General features: G+C 36.6%; 1 protein-coding gene across 5 annotated transcripts in view; it reads left to right on the forward strand.

Annotated features, from left to right (window-relative positions):
- Dpyd (dihydropyrimidine dehydrogenase) overlaps positions 1–27,927 on the forward strand; it is an 865,876-nt gene that overhangs the window by 258,550 nt on the left and 579,399 nt on the right. The window contains exon 9 of one of the 5 annotated variants that reach the window (XM_039103215.2): positions 1–27,897. This exon is cut by the window's left edge and continues 12,045 nt beyond it. The exons of the other annotated variants lie outside the window; for them this stretch is intronic. The gene's annotated coding sequence lies outside the window, so the exon portion shown is untranslated. Of the gene's footprint in view, positions 27,898–27,927 lie in introns of those variants that run through there. 5 annotated transcript variants of the gene reach the window in all.

Raw genomic sequence — 27,927 nt, forward strand, 5'->3', positions numbered from 1 at the left:
TACCATTACGAGATACTTTCTGACTTCTTATTTGGGATTCTCATGGCATATTGGTATTATGATCCAATAAGTTCCTGCTACTTTATATGGAAAGCAGATGAGAAGTGTGGATAAAAGAAGCTGGTGCCAGTAGATACAGGATCTAGCAAAAGACCCTAAATCCCTGAACCAATAAGTCTAAAATCTAGTCAGATTTAGTCAATATCTCACCCAAGTAGCTATTGGGAGTGATAGCAATAACATGCATTATTTTTTTTTCTGAAGTAGGTATATGTTAACATTGAAAAAATGGCAGTCAATTTTGTCATCTTATAGAAATTTCATGAAGTCATGGACTTGATGAAATTATGTATTGGGTTTTCATATTTAACCTAGCTAGAGCGAGACCACCAAAGCCCGGTAAAAATGCCTGCTTAACAACTCCACAACAAAGGCTTTGAGCATGTTTGACTTCCATGCCAGAGGTTATTCTATCAACCAGACCTACTCATCGTGCAGTTTTTAGTTTGCTTTTGAATTGCTGCATCCATTCTTTTACCACAGCATCTACAGTATGTATTTAATAACTATCTCTACAGTCAGTACAGTCTTGTACAAAACAACAGAGAAAGAGTCAAGTTGTCATTTACAATGACAATACGACAACATACATTGTAGTGTAAGGTGGTGAGCAGAGCCTATACCGTTGAATGCAATTGACCTTGGTTTTTATTCCTAAAGAGTTTGTCATCCATTTGTCAGACATGAAGATACACACATTCCGTAAAAAGTCTCGGCTGCATATGTATCAAATGCATAAATTAGCAAAAAATACTTTACTTCAAAAATACTACCTTTATGTCTTTAAAAAACTTTAAAAATAAGTTGCATAGGTACAGTAAAACAACTCAAAAGATAAGTAGCATATTTTTTTATAACATAACCATCACCTAAATGAGATGTGAATTTGCTGTTTTGTCACTTTTCCATACAGTTCTGGAAAAGGAAGAAGAGTCAACATCTGCAGGGGTTTCCTTCCTCTGCGGACTTCTTCTGTGGAGTTTGTTTATACATGTATGCCTTTTCTGTTTAGCAAAGTATTACACTAACACATGTTTTAAAAGTATGTTTTAAAACTGTTTGCGTGGTTGGTCTCTTAAATGAAAATTTTATTTTACACAATGAGATAGCAAGGTCACATTCACTATGGTCTTTACGGAAGATAGGCGTTTTTCATTTTGGTAAACATAAAAAATGGTATCATACTTTAAATAAACCTCCAGAGTGCAGAATAACTGATCATATGCTCTCTACTGTGAGAGGTTCATTGGTTCGTAGAATAAAAGAGGAGAGGTTTGCACCAGGACACTAGTCTGAGGTTTCTAGTTGCCATCGTACATAAACATAACATTTGAAATTTCTTAAGTATTTTTACACTGTATTTTTATTCTCCCCAACATTGTATCTTTTAGAATACTTTTAGCATGTACAATATTAGTAAATGACACAGTACCTCTCCCAAAATAGAAAGAAATAAAGAAGACACAAATTGAGTATCTTTAGAAAGATCTTCTTCCCTGAAATGGTTATATCTGCTGTTACAGCTATGTACCTTTCTGTTGAAAATGGTAGACACTTTTCTCGTCAAATATGCTTTCTGAGTAAGTAATGTTCTTATGGATAATAGGAAGTTAAGGGGATCTGTGGATCCTGTGGGAATTCTGAGCATATGTCTAAAGATTCAGTCCAGCGCATTCAAGGAAGAGGACAATGAACATTTAAATACAGACTGCTGGCCACTGATGATCTCTCTCTCTCTCTCTCTCTCTCTCTCTCTCTCTCTCTCTCTCTCTCTCTCTGTGTGTGTATGTGAATGTGTGAGTGTGTGTCTCAGTGTGTGTGTGTGTGAGTGTGTGTCTCTGTGTGTGTGTGTATGTGTGTGTGTGATTTTTTTCTTCAGTCTCGTTTAAAGCCCTTTATTAATTTTGTGATTATAATTTACTCACAACATTTCATCATGCCCTTTCCTCTGTTAAAGAATACCTTTACCCCTTTCCCTTCCTTATACTCCTCCCCCACTCTCCTTTACATTTAAGGCATCTTTCTTATGTAAGAATTGTTATTGCATGCATGTTATATGTATATTTATATATGTGTGTGTGAGTGTGTGTGAGTGTGTGTGTGTGTGTGTGTGTGTGTATAATCCTATATATAACCTGTTCAGTCTATACAATGTTAATTATACATATTACTTCAAAGCTGGTGATTTGGAAGTCTCCATCCAATGAGTGTGTTCTTTTTGGGGAAAGAACTTCTCTCCTTCTCTCTTCATGATTACAAGGTAAAGAAACTAAAGTCCTACATGAGTTTGTTATGGAGATTTATAATTTAGAGAAAGAATTATGGTTATCACATACTGATGATTATTTTGTTTATTCAATCATTTGTTTTTGAGAAAGTTTCACTTTGTAGCCTGGAGTGGCTTGGAACTCTCCATACAGCTCAAGGTGGCTTTAAATCATGATAACACTCTTGTCTCAGGCTCTCAAATGCTAGGAGAATAGGTTGTTGCTGTCACAAAGGAATATTTTGGAAATACTGCTTTTTTAATATAAGGTTCTAAATCTAACTTGTGGAATCTCTGTTATACTTTTTAAATGCCTGCTAATAACTTGATCAACTTGAGAAAAATAATATAGCTAAATTATTGTGAAGTCACTTACTATATTCAAGAGGGTTTTGTTTTGTTGTTGTGATGATGGTATTGTGACAAAAATGTGTCAACTATTTGGATATTTATTGTACTGTACCATGCCTAATTGACATTACTCATCAATGTCTGAGACCTTTGCATACATTGTCTCTGTAACAACTATATGTCCTTATTGGCGCTTGTTCAGAATACACTAATAACCCCAAGTACTTCCCTTTTTATGCCAGTTTAAATACTGAAGAAACATCCCAGGATGGGCATGCAGCTTTATCTCAGTCTATTGTGCTTCTTTAGAAATCAAGAGCTGTGTTTCCCAAGACCCCACAGTATTTCACATAGCAGTCAGGGTGGACATAAAAGGTGATAAATGATTAAAGGGAGGGTATGATGTGACAGGCTTTCATTATTTCTCCCTGTGCATATTTTGAAAGTGGAATCTGAACATGTATTTTGGTTAGGAGAAATAACAGAAAACCAGAGTGTGAGTTGCTGTTTAATATGGGAAAATAAAAGTGTGTATAGAAGCACACACACACACACACACACACACACACACACAGAGAGAGAGAGAGAGAGAGAGAGAGAGAGAGAGAGAGAGAGAGAGAGAGACACGAAGACAGAGAGAGCAAAGGAGGGGGCATAGGGAAGAGGAGAGAGTGATTGAAACTATATGGAATGTTTGTAGAGAGAAAATCTTCACAAAACGTATTAACATATAGACCGGAATATTATATTTATATTTGATCCCATTTAAAAGTAGGATAGGACTTAGCCCTTTTTTGCATTTTAAGGGTAGAAAATAAAATAAAGAATTTTGTTAAAACACAGACAGGAAATATGGATACTCCTTTTTTCAGTTTAATTGTTTAATGAAAATTAACTCACAGGGATGTGTAGGACAGCATTGCAAGGGGTTGCCTAGCTCTCTGGCATAGCATAAGCCAATCAACCAAACAAACAAACAAACAACACCCCAATGTCTTTATAATTAAAATGAAAGTATTAGTCCTTCTTCCAATGAAAATTGTGATTATTTACTAGACTGATGTTCCAAGAATATAAATAAGACCAACCCACAATGCTGGTTTGAGCCAGTTTCTTCTGGCTAAGCTATTCTTAGGATGTGATTAGCTGTCTTGAAAAGTATTCAATTTCATCCGGCCATTAAATAGCCCCATTTAGTAAATTATTATATCAAGCATATTATTTGCTAAAATACAAGAACAGTAGCATTTTAACAAATTATCAGTCTGAACGAACAACTTAGTCTTTGCTTAACTATAGTGATAGCATCAGGCACAGCACCATTAGAGTACATTACCATCCAAAAAACTGCAGGGGCTTTTATAAGTCTAAAAATTAAAGACAAATTAATCCTCACTCATTGTGTTATCAAATCTTTGTAGACTAAGTTTATTTGAAAATTGGTTGACCATGTGAACATTCAGTACTTTTGCGTAATGAGGCAGAAATGGAGAAGATGGGAATTAGGAAGAAAGAAAAAGGGAACTGGGAAAGGCATACAGAATTTAACAGGAACTTTCAGCAAAGTGCAGGCAGTAAGGTGCTTGTCACGGGAGCATTGGGACAGTTCAAACCTAGAACTCAAAAACAAAACTCCAGCAGTGAAGAAGCAGAGAGGGGGATCCCAGAGTCTCCCTGGCCGAGCACCTACCCTAATTTGTAAGCCTCAGATCCCAATGAAAAGCCCTGTATCATAAACCAAGGTGGACCTGTTTTAGGAAGGACAACTGAAGTGAGCCTCTTTCCTTCTTACGCAGGCACACATAAATGTAGTGATACACTCATGTGCACCTACATGCACAGTCAAATATGCTAAGGCACATACACACACACACACTTATACAAAGCATGCAGTAAAGAACAGCATAATTTAGTGTTTGTGTAAAATGCCTTGAGTTCTTTTCTGTGTATAATTTTACATAATCTTGGGCATCTGCATGCCATTTCATAACTTAAAAAATTAAGCAAGTTGAAAATTTTATTTGCTTCTTTGAGGAATGAGGTAATTAATTTTAAGCTAAGCCTCTAGGCCTGAACTTCCACCAGAAACCAAATTCTGATTTCTGCCAAAGACCTAATTAGCCATATGCTGAAGAATGCCAGCTTACCCTACATTCTATGCAAACGATTCTCTACTGTGGGCAGATCTTTCCAACTGTAACTCCTGATCAGCACTTCCCAACCTGTGGGTCACAACCTCTTTGAGGGTCATGACCCCTTTTACAGGGTTGTACATCAGATATCCTGCATATGAGATATTTGCTTTAAGATTCACAACAGTAAAAATATTACCGTTAGGGAGCAACAAAAAGATTTTATAGTGGGAGTTACCACAACATGAAGAACTGTATTAAAGGGCTGCAGCGCTAGTTATGTTGATGACCACTGATCTAGAACAACAAAGAATTTCCAGTGGTAAATATGTACTAAAGACATCATGCCCAGACCATTTTCACAAACTATACTTAGTACCATAAAGATGATCATTTAAATCTTTATTCCAAATTTCCAAAAGGCCTATATATTGGTTGGTAAAGTTGCCACGATGGTGAAAATATTTCCCTCCACTTACTGAGGATCAAGGATTCACTGGGTTCAAAATGACCCAATCCCTATTCTGTGACCTTATATTGGAAGAATGATGACTCTATGCTATGGATGTTCAATATTACTGAAAGGCCTTCAGTATTGAGAGAAACTATGGAAAAGTTCCCAGAGTCCTTTTAGAGAGTGTGTTCTCTTTCATTAACTGAAAGATGGTCTGGGCAAAGCATAGAAGGTGAAGCTGGAGTGACACTGGGTTGTAAATCCTACCCATGTAACTGGGGTGCATAGCTCACTACCAGTTGACATTGTTGGCGGCACATTTCTGTGAGACATAGGATGGAGGGACTGCATGCCATGCTCTGCAAGTTGACCTTGTCCACTATTGGATAAGAAGAACAACCAAACTGTTCTAAGCTCTTGGGGGCGTGAGTGGTAAGACTGGGCTTGTGGAAGTGCAGCACGAGGTTACAATGTAGTCTAGGTGAGAGGTAATTTGACTGGAACTGTTGAACTGGCCAAGCAAATTAATTCATTAATATTTAGTTGCAAAGCTTGTGGTTTTGATCCTTGTTTTATGTCAGGCACTTTAATAAAACCATTGGAAAACATATGAGCCCTCAGCATGTAGCTATTCAAATTCTCTTATATATCAGTGACTTTGGGATTTCAATATTGTAGTAATGGCTGAGTGTATGAAATAAAACAAATTGTTATTATGAAAGCAAGTCACAATCGCTAATTTCAACCAAATAAAACAATATTTTCTCAGTATTTATATCTTTGGATGATAATCTGATCAGCATTTGAAAATATAGTGAGATGATTTCTATAATTGGTTTTAAATAATTTTCTCATATTCACTTCTGTGAATATTCAAAATCATTACCAAATGTATACTACAAAATGTAGAGATGATTAATAATTTATAAAAGCAACAGTAAGCATAGTGACTAATTTTATTTCTTAATACAGCATTAACAAAAATAGAATTCTGGGAAAGCCAAGCAAAGTATTTTTCTTAATTTTGTTTTTTAAGTTTTGGTTTCTGAAAGACTCAAGTGCTCTGTGAAGAAGGAAATTAGTTATTTTCATTGGACCACGGATGTATGTTTGAGTCATGGATGCTCTGTCCATGACATTCTTTTGCTCATAGTAATTCCAAAATTGTTTGAATGTACACATGAAGCACAAAAGCAAAATCTATTGTTTTTTCTTGTTTTGTTTTTTATTTGCTTTTAAATGATTGATTAGTACTAATATTAACTAAATGTATTTTATTGTTAGGTAACTTGGAGATGGGCCCTGAAAAGAATTTAGGAGACAACTAGGCCTTCAACTTCTCTCATATTATATGACACAATATGCAAATATATATGTATATATATATATAAATACACACATACATTTATATACATATATACATATATATATGGTTAGAATATCTTATCAATGTTGACTTGTCAATTTTCTCCTACCATTATAAAGGAAAAATCTGAGCATACCAGACACTCATGAAGCATTGGTTGAGAAGCATTCATTTTTTCATCTAACATGCCAATGACTGTTAGAACATGAATAATTTTTAATTTACAAAGGATGTTCAAATGAAACTAAGAGTCTGCCAATGAATTATTTGAAAAACAATAGAGTAGCAAATTACAATGGAAATGTATATAAATAGAAAGAATGCAATCATGTAATTGTAGGAAATGGGTAGAAGTGGAAGTCATCATGTTAGGTGAAATGAGCTAAGCTAGAAAGGCAAATATTGCTTTCTCTGTAGCCTCAATTTAAAATAACATACAGACAATTGTGAGGCATATTATGACTATATAATTGATATAGTTTATTAAATTATATGCTATTATATAAATATACTATCTAGTAGATTAAGGTAGTATATGTATTGTGTCTATCATGACAAGAAAGTAGAAGTTATACCATTATGGCCATTGATGGGGGAAAAAGAATAAGATCCTTTGAAATGAATTTGAACCAGGCACATTAACCACATGTGAAACAGTCATAAAGATACCCATCATTTTATATAATTATACATTCATTAAAAGCCAAGAATAAATAAAACCAGCTGTTTAGGTGTATTATGAAAGTTTTGTTTTCCTTGAAAAAAACTGAACTTTTGGCAAAAAAAATATAAAATAAATATACAAAACTCCATGAAAAATTCCATCCATTCTCAAGGCCAGATGGCAGGAAGCACTTCAGCTGACTCTATTAACTGTAAGTCTCTCACACATCCACAGACAACTAGACACACATATATACATCACACACACGCGCGCACGCGCACACACACACACACACACACACACACACACACACACACACTGAGCCACACACATCTGTCTTCTGATTGCTACAACAGCAGTTGCATGGTGACAGAAAATTCAGGACTCATAATGGTATTCAACCATCAAAAGTATCCATCTATTGGTGATCTTTTGTTAAACTGTTGTAAAGAAGATATACATATTATATCCTATATATAGATTTCTGTACTGTAACTTAATGGGATGATGGTTTAATAAATATTCAATAATGATACTTATTCATAGCAATGGAACAAAGTACTTATGAAGCACTCAAGCGTGCTCAATTGCTTGTCAGTCTCTTTCCATCGTTGTCAGGGACAATTCTGAATGAGCATTTTCCTAAGATTAGAGTGGTGGGTAAAAAACGATGAACAAACTGAGATTTTTTTGTTTTATTATTGTATAAGAAAAATAAATATTTCATATATATATAAAATAAATATTTCATATATATAAAATAAATATTTCTCATATATATATGTGGAAAGAAAGAGAGAGAGAGAGAGAGAGAGAGAGAGAGAGAGAGAGAGAGAGAGAGAGAGTGTGTGTAGGGGCCTATGTCAATGGTTTTAAAAGTCCAGTTTTTGTCAGTTGTCTTTCATTGTGTTATAAGATATTTACAGGATGACTTGGTGACTGACAATCCATGCAGTCATCTGTGACCCCTTATAGTACAAGAATATTCTTTACAGAATCTTCCTTTAGAAAAGAAAAAAAGGAGAAATTTTACAATTGATTCTAACTTTGCTCCATTTTTTTGTGCGTTAAAACTTACAGCAGGTAGACAACTGGCCTTGCATTGTACTTTGAAATGATTTTAACAACTTACACTAAATTTAATACACATATACGTATGTATATACTTAGAAATATATACACACAATCTCTGAATACGTGTTTTAGAAATCTGATGTTTTGGATAGATTCACAGAATCGGCCCACCTTACACATTTATCATTATGGACCTAAGTTTAGATGGCTCTTATGACCACATTTATTTGACATTTTAAAAATCCAGTTTGATTTCACTTAGGACAAAGCAATAAGGAATTCAGAAAATATGATACCGCTTATAATTTTGTCTGCATAATTCATTATACTGTTGGAGGTTTCTTATTTCTGAATTGCTAGCATTAAGTATTGTGGGGTCAGGGACTAACCAGTGAGTGAAAGTCAGAACTCAAAATGAAGTGTCTTTTCTGTTGAACACTGGGCACCCGTAGAAACTGATAATGTTTGATTAATGAGCGGCAGCCTTGCAGCAGCAAAAAACATCTGCAAAAAGTGATTTATTATTTCAAAGGTATCAGAAGCGTGCGGTATCTTGCCGATTTAAGTATGTGTGCCTGAATAAAATAAATGAGATGCAACATGTGAAAAATGAAAACACATTACTGGTACAGAATGTGTCACAAGCAGGGTATTTTTGTTCAAGTACACTTTGTCATGGGGACTTTTAATGCTCTTCTGAATACAAATCATTTAGCTGGTTCATAAAATCTCCTCAGTTGGAATTCCTGCATCTATCATACAAGACACAAATGAGGGTTAAACTTAATGTGCTGTAACATTCCTTAAATGTTCAAATTTTGTGTCATATACCACTATTAAAACTGCACATATGTCTTATGTATAAAGATGAATTCATTGTAGTTACTTAAAACAACATTGTCTGAGCAGAAAAAGAAGATTTGAGGTCTTAATTGAACACTCATCATCAGAGACTCAGAGGTGAAGCTTTTCCTGCAACCATTTGGCCTGGTAGTTCAATTATCCATTATTCTGTGATAGAACACATTTAAGTTAGGCAATAAGTAATTTGATAAAAATATAGAATTGAATTAGTAACGGTAGTATAGTATTTTTAGCATTACTCTTCAAGCTTGAGTGTGTCCTGTGAATTATTTCTGTTGCTTGGGTAGAATTTATACCTTAGGTGGTAATGTAATTATTTTTTACATCACAAATGCTAGATAGTCATACCTAAGATACTTGCTGTGTACCAGAATCCTAATGATGATTATAATAGAAATGACAAACAATATAAAATTAAGCTGAAGCAGGCTGATAGAAATATTATGCCATAGGGATTACTAATCCCTTCTCTTTCTGGTTTCTAAGCTGTATCTGCTAATTTAACTATCCCTAAAAGACACTTTTACAAAGTTGGGTGTTGTAGCTATGAGTAAGCCACTCTTTAGAACAATTAGGAAAATTAATCACCATCATAAGCAAACTAAATTCTATAAAAGAAGAGTTATCTTTTAATTATGAAACTATATAATTGCCTATGCAATTGTAAATTAGAAACTCAATTAGAATAAGTTTTATGCATGCCTTTTAACCATTGCCTACTTAGGACAGAGAATAAGTAAATCCTCATTAAATGTTTTGTTCTATGGTTGAATAAATTAAGCATTTAGAAAGGCATAAAATTCACAATTGCACTCACTCAGCTGACAGTATTGGGAACTGCTTTATGCCAGGCCACAGGCCATATATGATATTAGACTACTTAAGAGAATAGTCATAGTCCTTGTAAACCCTCATGATGCTGATAAGCTGATGGTAGACAGATATTAAGTGCATTAAATCCATAAATTTAAACACATTAAAAAGTGATTTTTTAAAAAGGCTTAAATATAGGAGCCATGATGCTACCTTTCAAGGGACTTAGAAGCTGGGTTTGGAGAGATCCTGGCGACAAAGTGGGGGAGGGAGGAGGTGCTCACTAGATTTGGAAGTTAAATGACTATATATCCATTCTAAGGAAGTCACTCTGGAACTGGAGAGATGAGTCAGCAGTTAAGAAAACTGACTGCTCTTCCAGGGGTCCTGAGCTCAATTTCCAGCAACCAAGTGATGGCTCACAATCACCATCTATAATGGAATCTGATGCACTTCCCTGGTGTGTGGCTGAAGACAGCTACAGTGTCCTCATCTAAATAAATAAATAAATAAATAAATAAATAAATAAAATTTTTTTTAAAAAAAAGTCACTCTCAGTTTCAGGGATGGAAAGGGGAGATAGAAAGCTCTGGGAGAGCCATTAGCAAAGAGAGCTTAGTAAGAGCCCACACGATATCATAGCTTGTGTTCTACTCTTGACAACAGATCTCTTCTGACTTGACATCACAGCTTTTCTCTGTCTTTCCGTCTCTCTCTTTCCCCTAAGACTGGAACAAAAATAAGAGGTATTTTTGGAAACTTCGACTCGCAGTTTTTAAAAATGTATTTATATATTTAGTGTGAGTGTGTGTGTGTGTGTGTGCGCGCGCACGTGCGCGCTGTCCTTTCCGTGTATCTTGAAAACAGAACACAACTTGGAGTCAAATTCTCCTTCTACCAAGTGAGTCTCAGAGTCAGACCACCTGACTTAACAGGTTGGGCCATCTTACCCACCTACCCTTCGTTTGATGTTGTATTGGTGATTATTTCAAATAAACAATGTTTGTTTAACAGTAAGACAATTCTATTTGATATTTAAATTCCATACCAATGTCAAAATTTAAATTCCCTGCAAATAGCTCGATACGATTAATTCCAGTTTGTGGAGGCGTGAACATTAACTGCTGTATCTCACCACGGAATTACTCAAATTAACAAAAAGATATATTTTAAACAACTTATTCATACAAAAATACCTCATAAGTAGAACAAGAAGGACACAGGGAGATGTACTTAATAACAGAACCACACAAATAATGTCTGCAGCTGTTCTCAAATTTTCAAGCCAACTGTCAGGAATATTTCCTTTATCCTTTGTCTTACTAGATAAGCCCAGTTTTTCAGTGGAAATAGGACTTACCTTGAGTACTGCTTGTGGAGCAAAAAGTCTTCATTAAATAGACTTTTAGAGAAGCTATTTGCACCTCCAGGCAGAATAATTACACTTCCAATTAATTAAAGACAAAATTACTTCCAATTAAGGTGGAATATGTAGGCAAACATGACATAGACCTACATTTCAGAGTTTCCAAGAACTTCTCACACAGGTGTCAGATATTAATGTTGCCTAACATAAAGTACATACAAGCACATGAAGAGCTGTGTTCTTCCTACTTTCATATATATTACACATGTAAAACAGAATTAAGATCAGGGCCTTTACAACAAGTTATTTACTGAGAAACTAGAATAAGTGTAGGGCACTTCTCTCCAGTTGGGTCTTTGAAACTATGGCTCACGTGTGCCAGGAGCACAAGGTTCCTCTCCTACTGAATGTGGTTTTGGACCAATTTGTTATAGGAAAATTCCAAGTCATTATTTTGTACATTGATTAAAAAACAAGGAAACTTGAATTCCAATGAATTTCAACTTAAAATTATTTTTCCCTCATCTTTGTACCTTCAAATCTGTAGCTGGGACCATTATTTAAACATGGACAGTGAATAGCATTTGGAAACTGATATATCCAGTTGTCTGTCAGTATTGATTAATATTTTTAAATGGCTTAAGTTTGACAACTTATAGCTTCAGTCATAATTCGTAGGGAAGAAACTTTTAAGGTAGGAGAGGAAAACTAGAGCCATGCTTTGTGCCAGTTGATAATGAAGAGAGAAAGAAGTGCTCCCCGTGAAAGGACCCCTGTTTGCCTTTAAAGGAAGTGGTTTATGGAATGTTCTAGACAGTGAATATGAAATATAAGTATATTAAAGCTCCCACATCACCCACATTAAAAGCTCAAATAAAACTGCTTTGTCAAAATAGGAGTATGAATTAAAGTGTGTTGGATTGTAATCCAGATACTACAATGATTAAAACCACATCAATCAAAAGGATAGGACAAAGGGGGAGATAGATCAAGAGAGAGATGGAAAGAAAGAGATGAGAAAGAGGGGGAGGCAGAGAGACAGACACAGAGAATGAGAGACAGACAGAAAGACAGAGACAGAAACAGAGACAGAGTATATAGAGTCTTACTAAAAATATTGAATTATGTAGGATAATCAATATGAGGTGATGTGATAGTGACTTATAAGTCAAAATATCAAGGAAATCTACATTACCTAGAAAGTGACAGAGGTCTGAGATGAGCAGTTAGGAAAACAGTTTACTAAGGGAACATTGTATTTTAAAATATGGTAGTTGCTCTTTAACAAGCTAGGGGTTTGAAGCCATCAATTGTTTAACAACTCTGTCCATGGTTCTTTGTTTTCTGCTGAGTTCGGATGTTCTGCTACCTGTGGCACCCATTGTTCTTAATCTTTGAATCATTCCATATTTGGCGGGGGACAGGAGGTGTCTTAGAATTCCTTAGCCGTGTTTCTCAGTGTGTGCGAATGGCATCTCACCCTTCTCTAGGGTAGGTAAAGCTTGCTCACCTGAAAATTGATTCTAAAGACAACGTTTGCTTTTCAAGCTCTCTTGATCCTAATGCTCAGTGGTCACATTGCTATTCTTGCCTCATCCATTGTAATTGTCACAACAACTAGCAAGGCCATTCTAGATTCAAGGGGAGAATAATGGACTGACATGCAAGGAAGTAGCACCAAGTCATCTCAGAGAAATGCAAAAAATTCCTCAGTTCGTCTTGGCCAACAGCGTAATATGTGAAGACTCGCGTTTATAGAGTCTACGGGAACTGCAGATAAGTTTCTATGTGATTTTCTCTATTGTAATATCACCCAACATTAAAAATGGAACAGTCTCGTATGATGTAAGCTGAGCAAGTACGTCATGTGTTCATTCATAGCTATCGACATTCTTGAATTACAGTGGCTTGACTGAAAATGTTGGAACCTTCATCTATGTTTAAAGCCATCGTTGTCAGTGAGTTACTTAATAACCCTGTCTCCAACGTCTTAATTTTCAGTCTGAATAAAAATTCGGTTTTCCTCATAGGATCATTGGGAGGGTTAAGTGATTTGACACAAAGAAAAAGCTATAGCAGTGCCTGACATAAATGCTTAATGTGCTAGCAATTTTTATCATACTTTCATTGTTCTCAATGCCGAATAAATCTATGGGGCTTTATCATAGAAATTCACGTCACTCTTAGTTCTGGTATCATTTCTGTTCAATTCTCTGAAGTATTCTGCATAATACACTTTCTTTCACTATTAAAATATTTATTTGTATGTGTATATGTGTGTTTATCTGTGTGTGTATGATTGTATATATGTACATATGTATATTTCGGCCAGATTATAACCTCAGGTATAGTTCCCCAGAAGCTATCAGTCATGATTTTGGAGACAGAATCATTCACTGTTCTGGAACTTGCCAAGTTGTCTAGGATGCCTGGCCAGTGAGCCCCAGAGATTGGCCTATCTCCACCTCCCAATCCTGTGATTACAGACATATACCATCATGCTTAAACTTTTTAATGTGGGTTTGGCCATTAAACTAAAGTCCTTATGCTGATATGCTTCCTTACTGAGCCATCTATCCAATCTGAAAAGCATATTATAACCCAAATCATATAACAGAAAATGAAATGTTATTCCCTAAGCACCTTGATGTCTATCCAACATGTACATGGTATCTATTCAGATGATGCACAAATAAAATGTCTGTCAGTCTCAGCTTCCAAGGTCCTGCTATATTAATGGAGTTTAAGGAACCATTATCTTTTTATTGTTGTTTAAATCCATGTGTCTGCAATGCCTAGAACATTGATTCTGACCCTAAACCTATTAGTACAGTCCTGGCATCTCAAACCAGGGGTCCTGCTCTTTGGTTGAGTCCAAATTGAAGCTCATCATTTCCAATTCATGCCCTCTCAACCTCTCCAATGATAATCATACTATCTATATACTGTAGGCTGGTAGACAGGATATTATTTTAGTTTACCACACCAACATAATACCGATAGCCCTGACCCATTACCTGTGAAAACCTGCACTTATATCCATGCCTGTCATGCATCTCATACCTAGTTATGAATTGCAAGATGCCTTTGAACAGTAACTTTCTGTGCTTCTGTAAGGCTGCTTTCAAGGTGAGAGATAATGAAAATCTGATTTGGTAGTAACAGCAGGGATGGAAATGAGAAGATGGATGAGAGAGAAAGGGCAGAGTGGAATCATCAGTAATTGGCAAATCAGATGTACCACTTGGAGAAGTATAGAGGAGATTCAGAGGTCAAAGCACTTTTTGTTTTAGTAACTCCCTGTTGGAAATATTTGTGTGTGTGTGTGTGTGTGTGTGTGTGTGTGTGTGTGTGAGAGAGAGAGAGAGAGAGAGAGAGAGAGAGAGATACAGACTTGACAGTTTAATGATTTTAATGTAATTAAGAAATATTTTAGATATACAGTAATTTGCTGTGACTGTATTATTCGAGTGTTTATAATTATGCAAAGGAACAATGCAGTTGTACTACAGTTTGATAACAAGTCTACTTGGTTTGGAACAGTATTCAGTTATTTCTCAGTAATTATACAAATGTATACAACAGTTGAATTAAGTCATAATTTATATTTACTCATTAACAAGCCTTGGATTTGAACTTACTTGCTTTCTTGAAGAATGTCCGTATGTGTACACATATATTAGAATAAATACTGTATACTGTCAAAGTTTTTGCTATTATTTGTGTTCTATTTTTACTCGTTTTAGACTCATTTCTTCGTATCTTTATTACATAGTACTTGAGCCCCAGAGGATTTATCATCCACTTTTAATAGGAAAAGTTCAGGATGAAAAGGCTTACTCCTAATTCATTTTTAACAATAAAATATTTAACCTGATGCTCATATTTAAATGAACATTTAAATGATGTTTACATATGAATTTTCTCTGTTTACAGAAATGCATAAAGTATTTATATTTTCTATTAAAAATACATTTTAATTTTTTTAAAATATAGTAAAATCAGGAAATAACTTTCATATTGCAAAGTGATTTAAGAACTCTAGGGAAATACTGAAATCAAAAAACAAAATTTTGAAGAAGAAACTGAAGACAAGAATTAAGAATTCCTAAGAATTTTAGAAGTTCTTTAGGTATGGAGCCCATTGATTGTCCAGTACAGATATGGAGCAGCAAAATTATCATGGCAGTGGTGTTGGTGGAGTGTGTGTGTGTGTGTGTGTGTGTGTGTGTGTGTGTGTGTGTGTGTGAGAGAGAGAGAGAGAGAGAGAGAGAGAGAAAGAGAGAGAGAGAGGTGGTGGTGGTATCATATGTTTAAAATTTTCCCGAAAATGATTTTATTCAGAAAATCATAGTAAATTTAAATATTCAAGGAATATTACAGAAGCCATATTTACCAACATCACTATGTCATTATAGCACTGTCTTAGAGGACAGTCTTCTGTATTGTTATAACAAGACTGCAAGGGCATTCCATAAATAATCAGTCTAAACAGGGTAATCTCATTTGATGATGTAGAAATGTACATCTCTGTGTGTGTGTATGTGTGTGTGTGTGTGTGTGTATGTATGTGTGTATGTATGGGAATGTGTGAAAAAAGGCAGCTTAATGCTAAACTAATGTCAGTCATTCACAATCTGGCTGAATATATTATTGAATTATTGGATGTTACCTATGTCTGTATTGCAGTATCAAAGAGGCTGTGGTGGGAGGTAGTTAAACTGAAACTGTCTTCTACCCTGACAGAATCAGATATTTTCTCCAGTATGCTATTGCATTAAAATATATTAAAAATGGGCAAAATTATGTGCATTCATCTAAAATTGGAATAATAGATAGAGGGTCACAAATGAGAATGTGTGAAAAAACAGTCCTGTTTCCATAGCAAGTACAGGGGGAACAGTGGATGTAGAGTGATTTGACTGAGAACCAGAAGAATGTATATTGAAACAAATGTAATGAAAATGGAAGCCTAAATATGATTACGAATTAAAAAAGAATACTAACAGCTAACAGAGTTGAAGAGGATAAAAGTGAAATAAAAGGATACATGTAAATTTAAAGATTATAAAGATTGATCGCCAGCAGAAACATTCTTTTTATTTCTAAACATGTATTTATCTACTGCATTTGAATACACTGTAGCTATATTCAGACACATAAGAAGAGGACATTGGATCCCATTCCAGATGGTTGTGAGCCACCATGTTGTTGCTGGGAACTGAACTCAGGACCTCTGGAAGAGCAGCCAGTACTCTTAGCCATTAAGCCATCCAACCAATGAACAGAAGCTGGGTACCGCTGTGTGTGAATTGGGGAAGAGATGGAAAAGTTAAGGAGGAGGGAAGCCCCATAGGAAGACCAGCAGTCTCAACCAACCTGGACCCCAGAGATCTCTCAGACACTGAGCCACCAACCAGGCAGCCTAGATCCAGGTGGTCCGAGGCCCCTGAAACATATAAAGCAGAGAACTACCTGGTCTGGCCTCAGTGAGAGAAGATGCACCTAACCTTCGAGAGATTTGAGGAGGCCTGGTGGGTTGGGAGTGGGAGAGTGGAAACATCCTCTTGGAGACTGGGTGTGGAGGGGTATGGGATACAGAGGTATGGGATGGAGAGGTATGGTATAGGGAACCGTTGAAGGGCAGACCAGGCAGGGGATGAAGTCTGGACTGTAAAAAAGGATTAAAGAATAAAATAAATAGTTTTACAAAAGAAAGGAAGAAAGCAAGCAAGAAAGAAAGAAAGGAAGGAAGGAAGAAAGAATATTCTTATCCCTAATATACTTCACTGAAGTCTCCTGGCTGGAAAGCCACAAGCCCAATGGAACGGAATAAATTCAGTGAACACTATATGTTTTAAATGAAAGTACAAATCACCAAAACCAAAATTTTCCTAAGGAAGCCTTGCACATATGCTAGAGCTGTGCATTTTTATTGAATTGTATCCTGGCTTGATCACATATATTTATTAAAATGTATTAAACTGTTTTTTATGTTTCTTCTAAGACCATTATAGAACAGAACAGAAACTATGTCTACAACCGAAAAGAATTAGGTTTTTTTAATTTATTTTATTTTTATTTTGTGGTATTTTATTTAGCCAAGCTAAGTTACAGTTCCTAGGAAAGATATTTTCAAGATATTCTTGAAACACTTGAAAATCAGAATTCTGTCAGACAGAATATTCTAGAAATTGTGAATGTGCATTGATGTGCACCAAACATTTATAATTAAAAAGTTAAGGATGAAGTAAACAAGAAGGATATTGGTGACAGGGTGATGTAGATGATATATGGCCTGACAATGGTAATAAGATAAAAATAGTGGTAACGAAGGAGTATTAGACCTCAACGTGAACCGAAGAAACTGGTTGTTTATTTTCAATAGGTTGGTCATCATTTATAGTGGATATTGTACTTGAATATTAATGGGAGCACATCTAACAAGGCAGTAGACAGTATGCAAACAAACACTAGTTAACAAGATACCAGTGGAAGAGGGCAGTGACTGCTGTTATCACTTTTTAATAATAGGAATTTTTGGTTCTACCTAAAAATTAGCCAATGAGGAGTATTTGTATTATATCATAAATATATAAATGAATATTTGTTTAAAATTTAAAAGAAGTAACCTGGGTGTTAAAACATGTAAGCAGCATAATATAAAAACAGCATAGCAGTATTGAACTGAGTAACATCCTCAGTGTGTCTTAAGAGAAAATAAATAAAACAAAGGCAGATGTCATAGAAAAATAGAGGGCTTCCCAGGACTAAACCACCAACCAAAGAGTACACATGGAGGAACCCATGGCTCCAGCTGCATATGTAGCAGAGGATGGCCTTGATGGGCACCAATGGGAGGAGAGGGCATTGGGCCTGTGAAGGCTTGTACAGTGGAATGCCAGGGCGGGGAGGCAGGAGGGAATGGGTGGGTGCATGGGGGAGCACCCTTATCAAAACGGGGTAGGAGGGATGGGATAGGGGGTTTCCAGAGGGGGAACTGGGAAAGGGGATAACATTTGAAATGTAAATAAATAAAATACCCAATAAAAATAAATAAATAAATAAATAAATAAATAAATAAATATTGGAGTGTGCTAATGCCATGTCAGCTGCACAATGAAAGTGAACTCCAGTGCTCCACAAGAGTGTCCATGTCTCTGCAATGATTATTCAACCCTGTCTCTAATGGCAAATAACCCTAGACAGCAACTGTATCAAAAAACCTAGACAGCAATGATATGAATCACATCTGCAGTTATCAGCGCAAACATCTAAAGTTTAGTCAGCACCGACTTATTTAAAATATGATCTTCTGAAGAAGAAAAAAGAGCAATTTCCATTATATTATTGGGAAAGCTCATGGGATGCCATGTGAATAAACATAAACATGATAATCTCCATGGATATTGATAAATAATATGGTAAATTTCTATCATATGAAAAGGACATATTAATACACAATATGTATGTTCTAGACCATATCTAATGCAGTGCAAAATTAAAAAAAAGTTCCCTTATTAACAGTAGTTCAGAATTAAGATAAATATGTCTATTATTACGATTCTTTTAAAGAAAATTTACATGTACTAAGGCACTTAGGAGAAATAAAGTAATTAGAAAAGATTACATTGTTTGAGAAAACATATATATTATTTGAGGCGTAACAATCAAAGACAGTCAACTGATAATATTCTAGAAGCAGAAAATGAGCTCAGGAGGCTTAGGGTTCAACTCAATGTACAGAGGTCAGTAGCTTTTATATATGCAAATAATAAGCCAGTAGGCGATGTAAAACAAGTGAAGAGCAGAAGTTAAATTATAATGGGGATGAGGCTAGCATGTCAGTAAGCCTCACCAATTAACATGCTACGGCATCAGAGCATGAAGACAGATCAAAGGGACAGATTAGGAAAATCAGAAATAGGCACAAACACTTAAACTCTGTCAATCCATATAAAAAAGGGAGCATCCAAGTCAGCATGAAAAGATGGATTATTCATTCTGTGACATTGATAGAGTGGGAATGTCGTCTGTGGTAAAGTTGAATTCAGGGACCAATGTAAAATAGCATATTTCACAGAAAAGGAAATAAAAATGACCTTTAAACAGTTGGAAAGATGCTAAACTTCACACATTGTAAAAGAAATGCAAATTAATATTCTTCGGGGGTACCACAGAATCTGTCATACTGACAAACCTCTGACAAGACTGTGAGGAAACAGGTAGTCTTACATGATGCTTACGTGAAGTGCAAGTTCCACCTGCAGAAAATTGTTTTACATATGTCAAAAGGCATGACTATAAATTTATTACATAAAATATTTTAATTACATTTACTTATTGAATGATGGTATACCCCACACTCAGGCACACATGTCTTCTGACAGACATGGGGAGGTCAGACGACTGCTTTCAAGGAAACAGTTCTTTCCTTCCACCATGTGGGTCTTAACAAATGAAACTCAGGCCTTGAGGCTTGGCTGCAAGCACCTTTATCTGGGGAGACATATGCTTGCCTAGTTTTATTTATGTTAGCAAAGTAAACACCTAAATATTCATGAGGAAGAAAAGTTTAATAGCTAATTTATTCTAGAACATTTATGCAGTACAGTATTAAAAAGATTTAAATGTATTGAAAAGATTTAGTGAAGAGAAATATTGATGTATATTAGTAATGTAAAAGTGTTGTAAAACATATATAAAACATTTTGTTAAAAGAAGGGAGAGAAATATGAATAATTAGTTATATATGTATAAAACTCATGTGTAAAGATACTTTGCAAAAACTAAAAAATAAAGATCTGAAGTAGAAAAGACAAAAGACAATGGCGACGGGAGTCTTTTGTCTTTTCAATGAAAGTGAACTTCATTCACTTTCTGTTTATATACCTCATCTTCAAACTATATGAATATACCTTGGCAAGCGTGAACATATAAGCTCATATCCCCAGAACTAATTTAAAGTTTGATGTAGCATTGGGTATCTGAAGTTCCATTGTGCCTGTGTCAAGCTGAGAAGAGGACACAGGACACCCCCACTCCCAGAAACTCACTGGTCAATTAGCCTGGCATAGGATGTCATGAAATTACAGATCCTACCCCCAATAGGCAGAAGGCAAAGAGCAATACTAGACATCTTCTTCTGACCTCAATATCCACATAATAGCATGCACACTACACACTTACATACACAAATAAGAGAGAGAGAGAGAGAGAGAGAGAGAGAGAGAGAGAGACAGAGACAAAGACAGAGACAGAGAGAGAGACAGACAGACAGACGAAAAGAAGGTAGGAGAAAAGCACTGGTTTCTAAAGGAAAGCAGAGATGAAGTTCCTCTTTGCTCTATAGGTAACCTTGCATAACTGGGCTCAATTTGATACTCTCTTCTCAGCTATTCCATCCTGGGTACTGAGATTGTAGACATCTACAACCAAGCTGAACAGCAGCTTCAGTTGCTTGCTTATTTTGCTGTGCTATTGATAAAACCTGAGCCCTGTCCATGTACTCTAAGATTGTTTTTGCAATCCAGGGCTCCTAGAAGCATTTTAACCATGACCTTTTGGTGCTAATTTTAGTAAATTTCTTATTATTCTCTAGACAGAGAAGCTTGACATTTTCTAATTCAAGTTTCTTTATGATAGCCCTAGGCGAGCAATGTGTGTATGTGCCTGCCTGCATGTGTGCATGCATGCATGCATGCCTGTGAGGTTACTGCATCTGAGTAGCTGAATGTTCTACCAGAAGTCACTGCACCTAGCTTTAGAAAAAGACAGCCTGTGTTAACAGTGGGACAGAAAGATCGCCATACAGGAATAAGGCAATACGGGGATTAGAAGCCACCTTCCCTACCTCTTCACTTGGTAACAAAGATTGAACATACATGATCTGTCTCTGTCCCATCTTCATGTCCACCATTATCTCTTTACTTAGCCTTGTTAGTATTATATATGTATCCAAATAGTGTGCTCAAACCTGTATATCTTTAGGCTGTAGGGCTGTAGGGCTGTAGGGCAGTAGTACTGTAGGGTTGTAGGTTGTTGGGCTGTAGGGTTATAGACTATAAGGCTGTAAGGTGATGTAGCTGTAGGGCTATAGGCTATAAGGATGTAGGGCAGTAGGACTGTAGGGCTATAGGTTATAGGGATGTAGAGCAGTAGAGCTGTAAGGCAGTAGGGCAGTAGAGCTGTAGAGCTGTAGGACTATAGGCCTGTAGGGCTGTAGAGTTGAAGGTCTATAGGGCTGTAGGATTGTAGGGCTCTTCTGAATTCATTACCATCACTACCATTGACAATACGCTGCTATGCTATATCTACTGGTTGATTCAGGGATCAGCATCCACACCAAGCTTATATCATGCATTGAAACAGGTGTATCCAAAGGTGTGACCACTGGATGTGGACACATTGCCAACCTCCATCTAGGTTGGCAGTGCCCTGGGTCTCTCCCATGGCATCTCTGAACTACCCAGGCACTTGGACCTCCATCTAATAAAGGTAGAAGAACTACCACCGAAAGTCACAGAAGACAAGGATAAAGGAAAATCGTTAGTTTCTGATCCTGTTGCCTCAAGCAAGAGGTTTGCGTATGATTCTGTGTAATGTTTCCGGGCTGTTTTGGGAAATTTTCCTTAACACAGTAATATAAGGGGCAGTGGTGGTAGTTACTCTGAACTGGAGAGCTACCCTATTTTTGTTGTTGTTGTTGTTGTTGTTGTTATTGTTGTTAAACATCTACCAAAGAAAATCTCTGCCTACTGAGCTCATAGTGCAGTCACACAGATGTTAGAACTGTTAGATTATTAAACTGTTTAAGAAAAAATAAGTATTAAGATTAAATATTTCTGCAAGAGGTTGGATGCAATATTAAAAAAAAAAACTTAAACCAGTAAGGAAAACCATAAAATATTTTTTTCTTCCTACTTTGGAGTTTTTCTTGAAAATGAACCTAAGAACTTATGCTCTGAATTATGCCAGTCACTATACAGCTAGATTTCATTCCTATATTCTAAAATATTTTGATGTTTTTCACTTATGCATGCATGCAGAGTAGACAGGTGATTTTCTGAGGACTGATTGGCATGTGGCTACTTTTGTTTTGATGGTTAAATTCTTCTCTGTGATATGATTAAAAGAACTTCTATCCCAGAGTTTCAATTAAGTCGAGTAGAATAACGGCTGGCAGCCACAGACTGTTGACCTTATCAACGTCACTCAGAAGCCGAGTTGCCTTGAACGGGAATGTCATGCACCGTCTGCTGATACATGCCTCTGAAGAGCCAGTTCGCTCACATTTTTAAAAATAGACCTCAAGCCTCCACTAGGTTGTTGCAAATTAACAATGGGATAATTGGAATCAATGTCATAGCTGAAAATTGTATTTCTTTGTTTACTTACCAATTATATGACTTAAATACACTCGTCCAGTGAGAATCCAAGAGTCTTGCTTTATAACTCTTCATAAATTCACTATCTGTGTTTTCTGAAATCACTGATGATTTGATAGGACACATCACGTAAATGAGCATTAGCATTCGGTCTTTCATCTTTCAGTAAATGTGACCGATTCTTAGCTCCACCTTTCCGGGATTCACCAGGCTCACGATTTCTTCTCCATATATATGCATTTCAGTCACATATTATAGCTATAAATCATTGTATCACCCATAAGTGTACAGACTCATTCCAATTTTTAAGTGGGGGAACCTAGATTAAAGTTTAAGAATTTTAAATCAAATGATCAGTGAATTAGAAGATAAGGGTCCATCCAAATACAAAATCCACGTAATTGCTGTCTCACGCTTCACTTGTAAACAACCTTTGCCCCATTTCCCTAATGATAAGATGGCCTCATCGAGAGCTGTTTTCTGGAGGAAAATGTGCACTTTAATTACCAAAAATATATATTGTCTTGATGTAGTTCAGTTACTAAAGTGTTTACCTTGCAGGCACCAGGTCTTTGATTCAATATCCTCACCTCATAAATCAGACATATTAATGAATACCTATAACTCTAGCATTTGGGAGCTGGGACCAGATGGCTAAGAAATACTTTCTTCCAGAAGTTTTCGATCTATACAATAATTTATTGCTTACTTCATTCATCACACAGTGAATTCTGGAACTGAGTTTTTGTATGGACCCAATTAGAATATCTACTAACTGAACTTCTCTAATCCTGTCTCCCAGCTCTCTCCTACTCAGCTTCCGATAGGTACCATTCTACTCTTAACTTTCATGAGAACTTACCTTGTTTCACTTTAGCATGTAAATGAGATCATGGAAAATTGTCTAGTTTTTAATCTTGTTTGATTTCATTAAAAACTATGTCCACTTGTGGCTGCAAATGTCAGCAATATCAGTTTTAAATAGCGGATAAGTTGGGCTGGGGATTTAGCTCAGTGGTAGAGCGCTTACCTAGGAAGCGCAAGGCCCTGGGTTCGGTCCCCAGCTCCGAAAAAAAGAACCAAAAAATAAAATAGCGGATAAGTTACCGTGGTACGAATGGGCCACATACTGTTTGTTCATTCACTGATTGGACATTAGCTTATTTCCATCCATGACCTGTTGTGAATAGCACTTGAGTAGACACAGCAGTGTACATGCCCTTTTATCGCACTGATTTCACATCCACATGAATTTCTGACATTGGTGGCAATTATGGGCGCTCTACACTTTACCTTTTCAATGGCGACCATACTGTTCTCCACACTGACTATATTCATTTTTGTCCCTATCAACAGTATAAGAGGCTTTTCTCTTCTTCATATCCTTTCCAAAGCTTGTTATATGTCATACTTATTTTTGTTTAGGGGTTGGGGCACACACATCCATGTGTATGTTAGAACATGTATGTGGAGGTCAGAAAGCTGCCTGTGAGAACTTCCACCATGTGGGTTCTGGGATCTAACTTTGGTCATCCGTCTTGGCAGCACATACCTTTGCTGTTGAGGAAATTTAACTGTTCATTCTTCGTCTTCATGGTAGTAGTCACTGTAACTACAGCAAAGTAATATCCCACAGTTGGCTTTAGGTTTATTTTCCTAATGATTAATTATGATAATTTTTCCATCTGTTGTCCATTTGCATGGCTTCTTCACATAAATGTCCATTTATCACAAGCGAGGCATCATCTGTCTTTCAGAATGTTCTAGCTATCACAAAAGTGTATAGCATTCTTCACGGAGCCACTCCCCATTCATGTCCCATCAGCTACTCTTTCCTCCTCTTTTCCGTGCCTTGACACATTGATGATCTTCATCCAGAAACAAGGAAAAGAAGACAGGCAGAGCCCTCTGGTCCCCCACCACAACCCACTCTCTGACACTCACAAAAATGTTGTTTATATTCCCTTTGCTCACACAATTGGTGCTTTAGTGTGTGTGCAAAACATAATATCCAAAGATAAATCAGCAGGAAAAATTAGTGTGCTTTGCAGTGCAAGAGAAAAGTAAAATCCAGCCGAGGCAAGTGAGTACACTCAGATTTTATTATTTAGTAAGAAAAGAGAGATGACCCGTTCCCTAGAAGATAAAGTCAGCATCTTCAGAACAGTCAGAAAATGCTTCTTCAGAACAGTTACTGCTCCATTAGAGTGGAAGAAACACAAAGGAAGAGTTTAAGACACTTTCAGAACTTTCTGCATTTTGGCAGAATTAAAGAAACTTAATTCTTTCTACAAGGTTTCTTCCTGCATGGATCGAATGAAGCATCTTCAAGCCCATATAATCTTTCCCCAACTCTGGAGTTCTAAGTAGCTTCCTGCAGTGTGAAATTGTAGTGCTGGCATTTTGGAGTTTACTAAGGCTGGCATCTATGCTTAAGGGACTTCTTAACGACCATGAACAGGTTGTCAAGGCATTGCCCTGACTAACAATGCCTTCTCTGAGTGGAGTTTTCATTCCTGGTGTTTAAGATAACAATGATAAAATTTTCCAGTAGTTATAGAAATGGGAGGATTCAGACTGTACTTGGGACCACTGAAAGCTTTTGAGTGTTAAAATCAGCATTTGCACGGATATGATTTAGTTAAGGGTTGTGGAAAACAAGAATAAGAAACAGAATTTGTCCTCTCTAATGAGTTTTAATAATGATAATTAAAACTGGAGTTTGTACTTTGTTCATATTCATTCATCCATATTCTCTTTCCTGTGAAATAATTGGTAGAAGTCCCAGGTACCAAGAATTATAAATAAATCAATCCTAAATTACAAGAACTCTGAGAGGTATTGAAGCCCTGTCTTTGTCACAAAGAACATGAATTTGGGAAGGTCCATTGAGAGGCTCAAGATTGCATAATAGTAGGCATCTTTGACTTACCCCAGACCCCTTTACCTAAACAATGCCAGGACTAATGAGTGCAGACTTTGAGCCATGGAGAACAGGTGGCTGCTATAATTGGGTAGCAGATTGTGAGAAGGTACCAGAGAGGTCAATCACATGACTTGGCTGGGTGCTGTGAGTACTTTTATGTTAATACTTTTGTGTCAATACTATTACTATATGGAAAGATTATATATGTAACCAGGTGTTGACGTATTCACCTTGATCATTGACTTAGTAACCACTAATGTTCAACAGTATGAGACTACGGAAGTAAGGGATAAGTGGCGCCCAATGGCCCAGACTTGCTGTTTTGTTTTTGACACACTTATTGGCAAAAAGAGTTTCCTAGAAAAATGAGCTTTTAATTTAGCTTGAGCATGGTGCTGTGAAGTAACAATAAAGCGCCAATCCCTTGAGATCACTTGACAATGATTTTGTAATATCCATGTACAGTGTAGGTGTCAAAGCTATTTCATTACGCATCATACACGTCCACTATCCTAAGGAAGTCCAGGCTAAGGGTTTTCCATTCATAACCATGTATTTCCTAGCTAAAGAATTATTTTAAGTCAAATTTGTAAGCAAATCCATTCCCTCTGCCAGTTATACTGTGTACACATTTTCCCATGGAGGAAAAACTCAAGAAATAAGTACTTTCCTTACCCATCCTAACAACTTCACTCACAAACCCTAGTTTGGCAGGAAGATATGTCATATTTAGATGGGTCACTGAAGAAAGGACTTATTCTCTACATGGTACTTGGAAGCAGGTTTTGTCCTTTGGAGACAGGAGGTCCAGGGAGAGATGGGGAGGGGTATTAAAATCCCACCCCACACGGTAAAACCAACATAAAGAGCTGAAACTTCTGAGGATCCCACTGATGTCTGCAACCAGCCTTCCAAGTAGCCAGGCCTGAGGCAGAACTGACACAGCTTTTCTCCTTGGAGGCACGAAATCCTCCTCACTGTCTCTGGTGCTTTCTGCCTCCTCCATGTTTTGAACACCCTGTCTAAGTAAAACAGAGCATGGGATGAGCACATCCCTCCTCCCCGGGTATTTACATTTTAAGCCTTTTATCTCTAGCTATAGATTGAAGGGCTTTGGTTCCAGTTAAAGGAATTTCAAGCAGTTGCATCTAGATGGATGAGATTAGTTTGGGTCCTGAGGGGCTCTTCTTTGTCCCTAAAAATCCTGGTATTGTCAGCTGTACTAGATGCAGACATGAATAGGCTTTGTTCTGACACCATTCTCTACTCTCTGTGGAAACACTGTGCCTACTGTGGCCACCAGTGTCAAACACTGAGAGGAGTCCTCCTGCCTCCATCTTTCCTTTTTATTCTTTGAACCTCCTGAGACATCTATTAGCATCTTTCACATTTTGCGCCTCCTGGTTTGTGGCATTTTCTTCTGTCTCACAGATGAATTTGTTGATCTCATGAGTAATTATTACTTTGACATCTTCAGGGCGTGACTTGCCTCCGTTCTTTCTTTTTATCTCAATGGTTATATCTTAGTTGCTATTATTTTACAGCAATTTTTATCTAGTTTCTCTCTTCTTGTGTCATAAGTTGTTGTGGTGGCTTTGGAGAAAAAACACTCACTGTGTCATTTTCCAGTTTGACTATGACATACTGTTTTTAAAGTTTCTGCCAGTGTTCTGAAATTGAATTACTTTTTGTGAGTGAATGATACAAAGACTGATGTAGTTTTATTTTTTTCTTATAATATTAGATACGTTCCTTGTGACCAAAGCCTGTTTTATTGGGCTGATTTTTTTTTGCCATACAGCAATTTACCTCTTATTATTATTTTTCTCTTAAAAAGTTTTATTTAAAATGCTTTAATTGAAAGAGAAATGCACTACTCATCCCTCCCTCAAATGCCTCCTATGAATACTCCACCCACTTTCAAGTTGATTTCTTTTTTTCTGATTATTATTGGTGTGTGTGTGTGTGTGTGTGTGTGTGTGTGTGTGTGTGTGTGTGTGTGTGGGTGGGTGTGTGTGTGTGTGTGTGAGAGAGAGAGAGAGAGGAGAGAGAGAGAGAGATTATACAGACATATGAATAGAACCTACTGAGACCATTATTGTTGACTTTTGTTTGCATTGAACAACCAATAAATGCAATTGTTCCTGGTAATCTCATTTCCCCTTCTCCCAGCAGTTCTTGGGTTGCCTGTAGCTCTCTGTGTA

This window comes from Rattus norvegicus, chromosome 2 (assembly GCF_036323735.1).
Source record: "Rattus norvegicus strain BN/NHsdMcwi chromosome 2, GRCr8, whole genome shotgun sequence".
NCBI lineage: Eukaryota > Metazoa > Chordata > Mammalia > Rodentia > Muridae > Rattus > Rattus norvegicus.